Source organism: Magallana gigas, chromosome 1 (assembly GCF_963853765.1).
Source record: "Magallana gigas chromosome 1, xbMagGiga1.1, whole genome shotgun sequence".
NCBI lineage: Eukaryota > Metazoa > Mollusca > Bivalvia > Ostreida > Ostreidae > Magallana > Magallana gigas.
The window spans coordinates 21651792-21667028 of NC_088853.1; the positions used below are offsets into that span (position 1 = coordinate 21651792).

General features: G+C 36.5%; 1 protein-coding gene across 1 annotated transcript in view; it reads right to left on the minus strand.

Annotated features, from left to right (window-relative positions):
• The window catches only part of LOC117688438 (putative 2'-deoxynucleoside 5'-phosphate N-hydrolase 1), a 361826-nt gene that overhangs the window by 53299 nt on the left and 293290 nt on the right, over window positions 1-15237 (minus strand). The gene's annotated exons all lie outside the window — the stretch shown is intronic.

Consider the following 15237-nt stretch of genomic DNA (forward strand, 5'->3'; position numbering starts at 1 on the left):
AACTTCCAGCCCATCCTTTTTCCTACAGTTTCATTGTCATCATTATCAAAATTACAAATCAAATATTTCTTCAGGATTGCATTTAGAAGTTATTCTTTTTACATCCAAGGTTTCCACTTTTCAGTACTTTGAATGCCTATTTAACTTCGCATATGGCGCCCGAAGGCTGGTAAAGCCATAAAATTCACAATTAATATTCTTCTTAGCATAGAAATGCTTCACACAAAAACGGTAACAATTGGCCTTATGGTAATGTAAAATCGTTAATGCATGACGACGGAGAAAGACCAATTACAGCGGTCCCATGAGCTACTCCGGTGATCTAAAATACCTTGTGTGCGTAAACTAAACGTATAATTCACTAGAGGGTTTAGCAATATAATAACTAGCCCCCCCCCCCCCCCCCCCCCCTGCCGGTAAAATATCAGTTGAAGCAAATTTCAGGTCATAAAACCCATTAAAATTATTAAAATACACTTTCAAAAAAGTAAACATATAATCAAACAGCTTCTTCGCAAGTATATAACATGTATTTTTGTGCAATTTACGATAAAAAATATTTTGTATATGCAAGGATGGCATGTGTCTGAAGAATTGTATCATGCTTTTCATCACTTAAGATAGTTTTAAAAACGGAACTGATAAATAGTTTGACTGATATAAGGCAGATCTAATGACAATCTTGAGGTATGTCTTATAATTAATCTAAAGAGTTTTGTTTGTTTTTTAAACCACCTATCGAAGAATCACTTGATTGGATCTAAATCTGCATTGTTGTCTAGTTATGTATTTTCCTTGCATTATTCTGGCATCAATTATCTAACTTCTGGCCACCCCACCCCGTTTTAGAACATTATGCATGTATTATAGCATCGGACAATTTATTTTTGACGTTGTCGTGTCAATAAATGCTCTCGGGTAAGCAGACAAATTGAATATCGCGCTTTAGAGCGTTATGACAATTTGTCTGTTCAATTGACGGCAGTTATTGACATGAAGACGGCAAAAAAATCATTTAATGCTTATATTTCCATTCCCTTAATACTGATGACATTAATTATTTAATTAAATAAATCGGTATATATTGTAGATGACGGAGGTTGTGAATTAGTAAAGGCAAGAACAGATGTTTTATAAAACCGGTTTAAACTGGTGGTTATCACATAGACTGTTGAGTTGAGATTGATGAGCATGAAAAATAATCCATGAAAAATAAAACTTGAAATTGTTAAACATGGTGTTTTGACAACATGTATGAAATATATTTTTAACCGATGACGTAGAAATCTCTGTTTGAGATATAGAACTACTAAATAACATGTAAATTCATACGCATGATTAGTTGTTGCATTTAGAGGCATTTAAAGATCACAGAATTTAATGGAAAAACAAAGTAGAATGTAAATATTAGTATTAATTTACTTTTACCAAGCAATTGTATGGGGGAAAACATATTTACTGAATGTCCTATTTAAGGCGGGTGCGCAGTCATCTTGTACATTTGAAAATAAAAATTTTAAAAGTCATCCCTTGAGCTGGCTTGTTCCTGGCCAAGACAGGTCAAAACGTTTGTCAAAAGATGAAAGAGCAATAAAAAGGAGGTTTGGAATGTTGTTTTGTATGCCAATAGCGCATACAAGAAAAATAACGCACACAAGAACAGAATGATTCCCCTTAATGTAAATGTTATGTAAAAAAAGACATACACACTTTAAATACATTTTGGTATTAACTTGCATTCAAGACTGTGTGATTCATTAAATATTAACAGTTGGATGCAATTTATTACATAAATTACAACTCGGACAATATTTCACGAGCGTTTTTACAGTCCGTTTAAAAGTTTAAATTTACATGAATGCTAAATCGTTTATATTTCCAGGAACAAGGACGTGCTTTATATAGTTTCTAAAGAGATACCAGGTGAACAACCACAGTCAAGCAGCTATGCGTCTTCCAGAGCTAATGCAAAGGGAGCGTGCTTCTCTTGCTGATGCTTACTTGTTGGCATTTTTTCTAGGCCTCTTTGGGGCGCACTATTTTTACCTCAGGCGCCCTCGATGGGGATTTCTTTACTTATTCACTTTTGGCTTACTCGGCGCTGGATGGCTCATTGATCTTTTCAGACTCAAGTTCTTGGTATCTCGGTTTAATGAGGATACCTCAAATCAAAACCAAGACGTTGCCAAGAAAAAACGTTTAGATGACGCATACGTTCTCTGGTTTTCCGGCGGTCTTCTGGGTATGTGTTATTGTTTTTCATCGTGCAACAGTAAAAAGCAGAATCATTACTTTAAAATTAATGTTTTGATTTAAAGTCAAATAAAGAAAACCAGCATTGGAGAAATACAGTGAAAAAAAGAAAATCAATGCTAGTAGTCTTTTAACAGTGTGCAAGTACAAATTACATTGACTTATGCTAGATATATAAACGCAAAATAGAGGGGAAGATAGTTATAAACATTTGTTTGACTTTTTAAGGGACGTAATAACAACTGTAAGACAGATTTCCCTGATTTTACAAACTTGCCAAAACAAGTCTTAAGCGTTTAAATGTTAATGTGTTGAGATTTCCGGTGGTTTAGTGGGTACAAGAACACACATTATGAAATAATACATGTAACATGCATCAATGGCAGAAATAATAGTGACATTGAATATCATAGATTGCTTGTACTATTTAATTTTCTGTCCTCTGTATAATAACACAGAGTAATTGTAAGTGATTTTTCAACTGATATAGCCACTAACATAAAGTACATTATCTTTCAATCTATTTACTCAGGGCTCCATCATTTCTACTTGAAGAACAGCAAGCTTGGATTTTTGTATCTGATCACTTTTGGGATTTTCGGAATTGGCTGGATAATTGACGCATTCCTAATGGCAAAGCATGTTAACCTCGCGAACTCAGATGATACAGATTCCAATAAGAAAAGGTTTACAACGACCTGCATCCTAGCTATTTCTCCTGCGGGACTTGTCGGAGCTCATCATTACTATTTAGGCAGATATTATTTTGGGGTTCTCTATACTTTCACTTTCGGGATTTTTGGCGTTGGTTACATAGTAGATTGGATTCGTTTTCAATATCTACTGAAGCGCTCTAACAACGATAATAATAAAAAACACAGAAAGCTCGATGACGCCTACCTTCTCTGGTTTCCACTCGGGTTGGTCGGATTGCATCATTTTTACTTGAAAAGACCTGTTTGGGGGACTCTGTATATGTTAACTTTAGGTTTCTGTGGAATTGGATGGATGCTTGATCTTTTTCGGATGAAGAAATTGGTTAAAAATTGTAACGACAAAATTGACGAAGAATTGAATCGCCGCAAAAAAAAGCGGGAATCTAAGGTGACATATAATTCTGAACAGAGAATAGTCGTCATACCAACAATTACAGGTAATACCATGCAACTTCATTAAATGAACATGCCACTTAACTATACCCGCACTTCTAACGATATATTGTTGTTACCCTGTTCCCTCCGTCCGTCCGTCCGTCTGTCACGTTTTACTTTCTCAAACTGCTCTTATAACTTATAAATCAGCAAATTGAACTCTTGGAGTTTGATTGGGGGTATCATATTGTTTTGTAAAAGGTTTCAAAAAATTCTCTGGTAGTCCTGGGGGTCAAATAATTGGTGAAATATTACGTTTTTCACAAAAAACCCTTCTTCCTCCATCTCCTTCTACATTTTCAACAATAGACAAGTCTTCTCTTGGGATATGTTTTGGGGTGGCTTATAGGTGGCCAAAACGGTGTCCTGGGGTCATTTAGTTGATGAAAAATGACCTTTTTTTTTTTTACAAAAAAATCTTGTTTCAAAAACGTCAACATTTTTTGCAGTAGCCAAATGATCTTTTAAAATATGATTTTGGGTCATTTTGAAGTGTGATCAGCTCTCAATTTTTTTTTTACCACGGTGATCGTAGGGCAACAAAAAATGACGCTTTTATTGCAGAAAAAAGTATGATTCCCAGAACTCCTCTTATAACTATTGGAGTACCTACGTCATTGTTTGGAATATGATTGGGGCTGCCCTATATATGTGCAATAAGGTTTTAAACATTTAAATTTCATCAAGGGAGTCAAATAATTGCAAAAGAATTGATGTTTATCCCTCATAAAAAAAACTACATCCCAGAAAACTAAACCCCAGAACTCCTCTTATGATTTTAAAAATTGACACGTCATATCCTTGAATATGATAGAGGCTGTCCTATAGATGTGCAATGTGTGAATCAACCTTCAAATATTTTTAAATTACATTATAAAATTAATGCCCCCCCCCCCCCCCCCCCGGAACTTCAATTAAATGTCCCTCCTCCGGAAAAAAAAACTTTCTTGCATGAATCCTTCCTTACACTGTAAATGAAATGACGTTTGTTTTTTCTTAAAAAAAAAAAACTTGCAATGCCATTTTTTTAGCTTTAATTTAAAAAACCTTAAATTTTTACTTTCCTTAATTGTCGAAGATCTATAAAAATTAAAATATAATTATGGGTCTAAAATGTTTTATAAACTAGTAAAAAATGTTTTTCATAAAAAAGATCACATTACATTATTGACAAATGATCTTTCAATATTTTAATACCCCCTCCCTAAATAATGTTACAGTGAAATGCAATGTGTTATAGCGTTAACTACGTGTCTGTAAGTAGAGACTTCAAATCCTGCTGGGGCTTTTCTATTTTTTACTTAAGTTTCCAAAAATTTAAAAAACTATCATTTATTTTCTTGCGAAATAAATGTATCTAAAACATAATCATCATGGTAGAATTTTGATTACAGCGCACTTTTATCCACATAAATATTGAGATGTGTCTTATACCATTTTAAATCAGTAATTATAGCTTCTGTCCTGGCAGTTCTGCATTGAAAACAATTGCGCAATATAATGACATATATATCATTTATTTTGCACTGTTTGCAATCGTCTTTGTTGCAACTTCATGTACAGGCTTTCTTTGTTATCAAAATATTCTGAGGTGTATCTTTTTATACACGAGGAGTGTGGAGTGGGGGGGGGGGGGGGGGGGTCAGAGTAATACATGTAACAGTGTTTGCAGGGGGGACCGGGGTCCGAGATGTATATATGGTAATTTTACTATTACGGTAATAAAAAAATATTCACCCCTTCTCTTCATCCGTGCACACAATGATGTTGGCACACAGACGCAAATCTAAAGCCGGCAACCGCCGAGGGGAGGAGGCATGATTATTTTGTTTGTAATAATTGTATAGACTATACTTTCTATGACATGAAATGTTAAGTTATTTATACATTAAAAGTTAATTCACATGCAAACAATTCAGCCCTAAATCGTACATAAAAGTCTTTTAATGTGTATTATGTGATGGGATGTAAATCTATATAAAGATTATAATTTTTAATAATTACTTGGAAATTGTATATAGCCTCTGATTTTACTAAAACTGGTATTTTAACAAAACAGTGTTATTTAGGGGCAAACACTTGGTGCAGGTATCGAATGACAGCATCGAGTTTAATTAATTGTCTTCCTAGCTGCAGGTCTTTAGCTCCCAGTCTGAAAAAAAATTTACGGCCTGGGTGCTACAGTACCACCCCTTGAAAAAATTGGGTTGTTATTGGGCACAAGAAAATTGCGCTCAAAATTAACCTTTTTTGAAGGCAGTTTGTTTAATTTACATCGAGGTCGAGAGTCGCCATTTCTACATGTAAACAAACCGCACCACTTCACTTGACTGGGCTTATGATGGTGTTTAAAAGACTATTAGAGGCACGTAAAGAGACGATATCAGTAGTTAATTGCATGAAGAATTAAATGTTACAAATTGGTTTCACAGAATTTGCTATAAATTAGGCTAATCAGTCCAAAAATGCGCATGTTTTTGTGCGCGCAAAATACATATTTTTTTCAATGGGTGGCACTGTAGGTCGTCCATCCGATTTGTTTTTTTTTTTCAGACCGGGAGCTGCACATCTGCAGCTACGTTCATGTAGTAAGGCAATTGTCATGTTCATTTTATGAAGTTGTATTTGATTAAGCTGTTTGTTCTGACTTTACATCAACTTATACTTACTCATAAGTTTTAATTAAGTTTTAATTCAAGGGTAATCATAATCGTATTACGACATCCGATAAAAATAAATAAAAATAACATGTTAAAAATGTTTTGGTAAATGGAAAAAAAAAACTTATGTTTATTTGTTCACTAATCTTCCTGAAGTTTGTTTTGTTTACAATCAACTTATCGATGCATGATATTCGGATTAAATAAACTTAAGCAATCAGGGGATGAAACTGAACGGTTTTTATCTTAACACGCCTCCGATTCTGCTGGTGTGAATTGGTGAAAATCTATAACATTTTGAGGTATTTAGGTTGTATGAAAAATATTTTGAAACTGTAATAGCCAAATATTGGCCCAAGCAACTTTAATTAACACAATTTACATAGGCTACTTACTGATTAGATATTGTTGATATCCTTTTTAGCTCATCTGAGCTATTTTGATCACATTTTGTCCGTCGTCCGTCTGTCATCTTTTTACATTTTGAATTTTTTTTCCTAAACCCGCTTGGCCAATTTCAACCAAATTTGGCACAAAGCTTTCTTTTGGGTAGGCAAATACAAATTACAAAAATGAAAGACGGATCTCTATTCAACGCCAAAGCGGAGAAAACCTTGAAAATGTAGAAAAAGGGGTGGAAATCTTCTTCTCGAGAACTACTAAATTAAATTCAATGTAATATTGCATAAATAATCCCTATCGAAAGGAAAATATAAATTAAAAAAATTATAGGCTAATTCTGTTTCAAATCTGAGATTTTACGAAAATAATATTAATGGAAAGGCGTGTTTCAATCAGTTTATAAATTCGGGTTCGGTAATCAACGAATCTCTAAAATAGAGTGATGTGCATGACAATACTGTAACATTGTTTTTTATTGCTCTTTAACATGTCATGTGACAGCATTTTTCATTTCAGTGTATGTATCAATCAAGTGTTAGTAAAGTTATAAAAGTTACACGAGTTTTTGCGAGGTTAACAAAAGTCATTTAATTATAATGGAGAAGAAAAATTCAGTTTTTAAATGTTTTTAATTTGAGGAGTTTAGCGCATTATGGTATAAACTTCTTCTTCACATCTATAGGATTTTATAAATAAAATACAATAGTATTCCATAAAGGTACAATGTCAACGCTTACTTGTATTCAAAAATAAGTGTAAAATTCGAATACTTACCAATTTTTTTTTTTTTTCTACCGTAGGGCCATATGGCACAATATCTTTTGAACGCCAAATGTTTCTAAGGTGACCGATGTGGACCATTGGGCATCTTGTTTTCTACATGTATATCATTAATCTTTTTCAAAAGTTTCAAAAAACAAAATGCTGAATACAATGACCTTTTTAACGAAAAGTATTACGTTTATTTTAGTAAATCGTGTTTGATTCAATCGTTTCAGTTGATTCGTATTATTAACTGCACACGACATTATTTATAGTTATCAAACGATACGTTTTTTTCTAGATTTTTTTATTTTTTGGTCAATTACTTTATAGTAAAACCGAATCAAAGGTTCAAGTGAGCTTCACCTGTTGTCCGTCGCTATCCATCCGTCTATCTGTCCGTCTGTCAACTTTTCATATATGACTTCTTCCTCAGAGCAACTCGGTGGAATTTAACCAACTTGATAAAATCATCCATATGGAAAGGGGGATGTTTATGGTAAAAATAAAGAGGCCGAATTTTTTTAAAAGGAGGATATTTGCGAAACTGCACATATTGGTGCGTGTCTTTGAAATCTTCTTCTCAAGAAACACTAACTCAGAAATGTCAATATTTACACCAAAGCTTATATATCATGTAGATTGCAAATTGTTAAAATCACGACCCCCGGATTAAATATGTGGTCCAAGGAGTGGTTTAAATATTAACATAGAGTTAGAGTAAATGATAATAAATTATCAAGGATTGAAACGATTAGTGACTTTACTAGGCGAGCAACCTAAGATAGTGTAGATTCTAAACTATCTAATTGTGACCCCGGACTAATGAAACTAATATTGCTTAAATACCTGTTAACATATTGGTGGTATAGATGCGTGATGATCCCGTCATCAGGTGGATCCTCCTTCCTCGGTTGTTTCGGCGCTGTCCACTACAACCTCCAGAGGTGCGCCGACTGGGGTGATCAGCTCCCAGCCCGGGACCATCCAACTATCCGCCTGTGAACTGATCTTACATTCACAATTGTCTCTCACTGTCTTCCCCACTGTCCCTCTCTTCTTCTCCACAACCATAGCGATGCTATTTCTGCCTCCCTGCTAAGTCGCCCTATGAGCTGTCTTCATTCCAACCCGATTACTCCGATGACTCTAAGGGCTCGCCACAAGGATTGTCCAACAAAGCCCCGCGTGCCAACCTCCATTGGGAAACACCATACTCTCCACCCTTTCTCCGGACGATCTGCCACAAGCTCCTGATATTTTCCCATTTTCCGCTCATATGTGTCTTCCATTCCCTCCTCCCAAGGAACTTTCAGCTCCACTTTAATGACCTGCCTACTTGCCAAAGACCAGATCACTATGTCAGGTCGCTTGTTGGTAGATGCTACTTCCGTTGGGAATTGCATTCTGGTTTTCAGGTCAGCTCGCATTTGCCAGTCTCCTGCCGTTCCAAGAAGTCCTCTACCCTCCCCAGCGCTGCCTATCTTCTCCCTCTCTCCCGCTCTTACAAAGTTGATGAACTTGAGCCGATTGTCCTTTGGTGGTGGTCTCTTCCTGGCTTTTTCGAGAGAGTCTGCAGGCATCGAAAGTAGCTGGTCATGCCCCCATGTATACCGGCCTTCAGACAATGCTACGGAGCATGATGACAACATATGCTCCAAATTTGCTGGTTTTCCACAAAGTTTGCAATTTGGGTCATCAGATAAGCCCCATACTGCCAAATTTGTTGGACTTGGTAGCACATCATATACTGATCTTAGGGGAAACTGCAATCTGTTTGGCTCCATCGACCATAAGTCATTCCAGGTCACTTTCCTCTGCCTTACTGCTTCCCAGTTCACCCAGCTTCCTTGTTTCTTCATGCATACTGCTTTAACCATTCTTGAGTCTTCCTCCATCACCCGGACTTCCTTTTGCACTAGCTTCCTTTGCACTCCTTTGCCTGCTGTTCCCTATCTGGTTGATGTAATTGTTCCCAGGCCTAGTCTTCCGACTGCTACATTTCCCACAATGTCTGCGCTTGCTTCAGGCGTAACTCTGCTTTCCGGACCGTGTCTTGAACAGACCACTTCCTGCCTGCTTCTAGATTCACCTTGGCTCCGCGCACCTTCTCATCTTTACTGTAAGATGTTGTCGCACTTTGGTAACCTTGTATTATTCGACAAGAGATGATAGCGGTAATTGTAATTTAGTTCCTACACTGTAGAGTCCCACGCTACTAAAGCACTGTGGTATTGCTAGCCATCGGCGAAGGAATTTGGTAGTCAGGCGCTCCATAGCCTCTACCCGGGACATTTGTACATCGTACACCTGCAAAGGCCACAAAAACCGAGGGAGTACTTCATGCTGGTATATCCAGGTTTTGTATTTTCCTGTCACGCAGCATTGTTAAGGCGTCCCGATGCTAAAATACGGCTGGAAAACGATATTATTTGAATCATGGCAAAAATAATTTTACCGGGAGTATTTCTTTGAATCTATGTTACATTTATTGACATCGATGTTAAACATTATATTTGATGCATTTTTGTGACGTCATATGTACTTCGTAATCACGTGACAGGCGAATCCTAATATTGCAAATGATCTAGTTAAAACGCATCGGCGCAGGTGATTAATGACATTAAATCATACATATTTTTAAGAAAAATCCTTTGTTAAGTCATAAGCTTTGAATTTCTTGCTTGGGAAAGAAATAGATATTTCGTTTATAGAAGATATTGTTGAAACATTCCACAAAATCATCAAAATAATGCACATTTTTACTAATCAAAAGCGATTTACAAAGAATTGGGGTAAATCCGTAGGTTTCCGCAGCACGATTCACATTGGTACTTATATTCTCTACCAATTTTACGTAAAATATTCTAAAATTGTGTTGATCTTTCACCTGCGCCAAGCTGGTTTTACATGCATTAAAATTTCTTCATTCAGTTGTTTACACGTAGCAGGGAGAGTCTCCAAACGACTAGTTTATAAATAGTCTTTTACTTATAACGAAGCTTTAAAACTGCCGATTATTTGATACTGGTTTTTAATATGAATGAATTATGTACGTCTAGGATTAACTGCAGCATCTATATAAAGGAAACATGCGGTATTATACTGGTTTGATATAATTCACTTTTAACGTTAAGATACATTCCCTGAGAACTATCGACAGGAATGCAGATCGTGACGTCAAAGTTAATTATGACGTCATATCGTATGAAGTACAGACAAGTGACTTTCTACATATCGCATCGGGAAGCCTTAACATGCCCGCGCAGTCCACTTTTATCTATTGCGTCCATCCACTGTTGTAATTGTTCTACAGTGTTGGTTGTGTTCTTGGTGTCCCTCAGTGTGTCATCAAAATACTTCCCCAGGCATTTCACTGGCTTCTCTGAGACTGATGGATTTATCTCCTGTCCAAACTGGAAGTCGTAGTTTGTCACCCTTCCTTTCTTCAGCACAAGACTTCTAGACTTTGATGGTTTGATTTTTATCCTAGCCCAATTGATAAGCTCTTCTATTTCTTTGAGTGTCCATCTTGCTTCAACTGTCGTCTTAGTACTGATTGTCATATCATCCATGAATGCACGCACTGGTGGTTGACGTATGCCTGCTCTCATCCATGGGCCTCTACTCATTTTCTCTGCTGATTTCACCAGTAGGTTCATAGCTGCTGCGAATAGTATGACTGAGATTGTACAGCCAGTGACTATGCCAACTTCTAGTCGTTGCCATGAGGTTGTGTAATCTCCAATGGAGAATCTCAACTCCAGTCTGTTGAAATATTCCTCTAATAGATGTCTTGTCTTAGCTGGAACATGATACTTCTCCAAGGTTAGCTGCACAAGTTTGTGTGGCAGCGATCCATAGGCAATGGCAAGATCTAACCAAATAACAGCTAACTCCCCTTTTCCTTCTCTGGCCTCCCTAATAATTTGAGTGAGAACGCTTGTGTGCTCAATGCAGCCTGATACACCTGGGACTCCCCCTTTCTGCACTGATATGTCCACATAGTTGTTGTCCAACATGTATCTTGTCATGCGGTTAGCCATTACTGACAGCAAGATCTTCCCTTCTACGTTCAAGAGTGATATAGTTCGGAACTGCGACAGGTTCTTAGAATTCTCCTCCTTGGGGATGTAGCAGCCCTCTGCCTGATTCCAGCTGTCTGCCAGTCGACCTCTTCTCCAAATGACCCGGATATGTTTCCTTAGACGTCTTGTCGGCCTTGGGCAGTTCTTATAAACTTTATATTAAATACCATTTGGTCCTGGCGCTAATGCTGCTCTTGATTTCCGGATGACATCTCTAACCTCTTTGGCCGTAGGTCCGCTTTCATCGAAGATGTGTTCTGGTTCACATACTTGCATGAGTTTGGGTGTCTCAGGCAGATCTCCGTCCCTCTTCTCATCACTGTGGACTTCTTTTGGCAGTTGTTCCACTTCTGCTTTCTCAGCCAGCAGCTTTCCTGAGCTTTTCTTCCCTAACAGCTTTGATGTAAATTAAAATGGGTTTGCTGTAAAACCTGCTCTTGCTCTGTCCTTTCTTTCCTTCTCTTCCTGCTCCTTTCTGCCCTGTTCAGTATCTTCTCCAAATGACCCGGATATGTTTCCTTAGACGTCTTGTCGGCCTTGGGCAGTTCTTATAAACTTTATATTGAATACCAGTTGGTCCTGGCGCTAATGCTGCTCTTGATTTCCGGATGACATCTCTCACCTCTTTGGCCGTAGGTCCGCTTTCATCGAAGATGTGTTCTGGTTCACATACTTGCATGAGTTTGGGTTGCTCAGGCAGATCTCCATTCCTCTTCTCATCACTGTGGACTTCTTTTAGCAGTTGTTCCACTTCTGCTTTCTCAGCCAGCAGCTTTCCTGAGCTTTTCTTCCCTAACAGCTTTGATGTAAATTAAAATGGGTTTGCTGTAAACCCTGCTCTTGCTCTGTCCTTTCTTTCCTTCTCTTCCTGCTCCTTTCTGCCCTGTTCAGTATCTTCAGTCGTTCTCTCATGCCTTGTCTTAGCTCCGCCAAAGCTACTCTTTCCTCTTCGGGTGCGACTCTGTATCTCTCTGACAACTGCCTCGAATCTCTCCTTATCGACGCTCTTTCCTGTTGTCGTCTATTTCTGTGCCCAGTTGATTGCTGTTGTTTCTTCCGAACATCTTCCAAACCGAATCTCTCCTTTCCCACATTGTACATAATTGTGGCCATGGCCTCCACCTTTTTGTCTGCACCCCATCTGGGGTGATCAGCTCCAAGCCCGGGACCATCCAGCTATCCGCCTGTGAACTGATCTTACATTCACAATTAAAATAAAAACTAAAGAATAACTACGTGTAAACGTCATCAAAAGCACTAGTCAAACAATTATATTATACAATAATTAAGATGAACGAAATTGCGAAATTTTAGAAAAATTGTAGTTTGTCCGTCGTTGTTTTATTTTTATCCATTGAACTACCATAAATTTATAAATATTTTTCGTTTGCATTACAAAGTGCTAAATGCGTGGGGGTGTTAAGGAAGCATATTGACAATTAAGCGTCATATTTTGACTGTTATATTAAAAATCGTGAAATTAAATAATTATTTTGAATAAGATCGAAAACTTAGTATTATCCTTTAAAATAGATGTCAGTGCAATAAAATCGGGTTGTACATTACTGCCACATTGGTAAATTATCACGTGACAACTATAAATAGCTTACGTGTTCCTTAACATAAAATGAGATAGAACAACACTACCCCGCGGATTCCAAAATAAAATAAGCATACCAAGTGAAAGCAAAACATCTCAGTTTAATCAAAACCGTTGCGAGAATCCTATGTTTGTCCTTATTAAAAAGTTATTTATCCTGTTCTAGTAAAACCTTCCCAACTTTTATATAGTTTGCACGGAAAACGGCAAATTGCATCAAAACAACACACAACATGGGATTCTAGCAGCACTTTTCAATTTAAGCATTGATCAAACTAACGATACGTTCAAAATTTCAAGTGCAATATATACGTAGTAGTGTTGTTCTAGTCGGACTTTTACATCGTAAACAACGACAGAGGAAAGCCTGGCCGAGGAATAGAAGCAAATTTACATACCTTTTAGCGAATGAAGGATAAAACTAACATCTCCCCCAGTATTCTATGTTCAATTCTCAAATCACACAACAATACTTTATTAGAGTTTTTAGATTAGTTATATTTTGAATATGTTTACAATGATTTCCGATCAAATTTACACGACATTCAACTTTTAGTCATGACGTCATCAATGTGTAAATCTACGTAACACAAACTAATTTCTGGAAAAAAATTGTCTTCAGTATTTTTTATTTGTTTTCGATCTACGTTTCGTTGCTTAGCTATTTGAATATGTACATAATAACTAAGATTTGTGATTTCACGGAATTACATGCAATTCAGATTCCATGTGCTTCCTTAACACCCCCGCGTGCTCGCATTCTTTGTTTGGTTAGTGTTATCGATACAGAATCCCTATATCTTGATATTGTTGTCAACAATATACATGTTATATAAACATTAACTTATTACTTAAAGAAGTGTTTATCTGAAAAACCTTCAATTTTATTTTTTCTCTCTCCCTCTGCTCACTCTCATAAACGTAATGTTTTAACTTAACTGACAAAGGTCAGTCTAAACTTCTGGGGTGTAAATTTTCTAAGAAGCTCACTGTACTGTTTGCAACATTGTTTATTAAAGCATTCTGATTCTTGTTTGTTATTTGTTGACACAACAATCACTGGAACAGCACTGATTGTCTATTTGTACGCGATTTTATAACGCTGAAATGATAATAGTTGTAGCCGATATCACTTAGGTGAGCGATGTGGCCACTGGGCCTCTTGTTCACTTTTACTTTCAGATAAGAGAGCCCTGCAGGCAAAATCAATGCACTCTCCCCTTCCAATCAATTACTCCAATTAGAGTATCAGGATTTATTAAAAACAACAAAAGGGTGAGTCTGTTAGCCTCAAACTCACAGTAGGGTACTAGATACCGTTTATATCTTAAGTAAAAACCAGTCAGATCATGAATAAAAAGATTCTAAATTATAGAATTCAAGTAAGTGTGAGAGAATAAGAGCGGTATTTGTATGACATTCATTTACAAAAATTATCAGCGTAAAAATCAATTAAATAACAAAACACCATGTATTTTCAATAACTATATCTTGACGGAAAATGTTTTGATGTCCCAGTAAATATACGATTATAGAGAAAGAAACATGAATATAAAAGCAATGTGATTCATTTACTGATTACACATTTAATTTATGATAAAATTAAGCGGACAATATTACTCATAAGCTGATTGGCGTTATCAATAATCAACACCACAATGGGTATCTATTTACGAAGGAGAAAAGGGGTATCAAACAGTTTTACCCTTGTGTGTCTGTCTGTCTGTTTGTCCGTAACAAATTTTCTGTCACATTTTTCTCAGCAACTATTTATTGCATATGCTTGAAATTTAGAAGAAAAAAAAAATGTTAAGGCATGCCATGTCGTTGGATATATTTTTGAACCAATCGGACGTCAACTTCCTGTTAAATGACGACTGTTAAATGTTTATTTAAGCCTAAATTTTCAAACAAATTTCCTTCGAAGATATCTCGGCAACTATTTATAATTGCAGATGCCTGAAATTTAAGCACTATTTGTTTGGCATGCCAAATCGGGGGACATATATTTTTTAGCAAGCGGACGTCAACTTCCTGGTAAATGACGACTTTCTTATTTTTAGCCTAAATTTTTAAACAAATTTTCGTCAAAGATTTCTCAGCAACTATTTATCGCAGATGTTGAATTTTTTTTTTTTTTTACGCATGCCATATTGTGGGATTTTTTTGTACCAACTAGATGCCAAACTCCTTTTAAATGTCAATTTTGCTTATTTTGCAAATTCACATCAGAGCGGGGGTATCACTAGTGAGCACTGGCCTATAGATATCGTGTTAATGAATGCATTTTTTCTTATCTATTTTACACTATAACTTAGTCA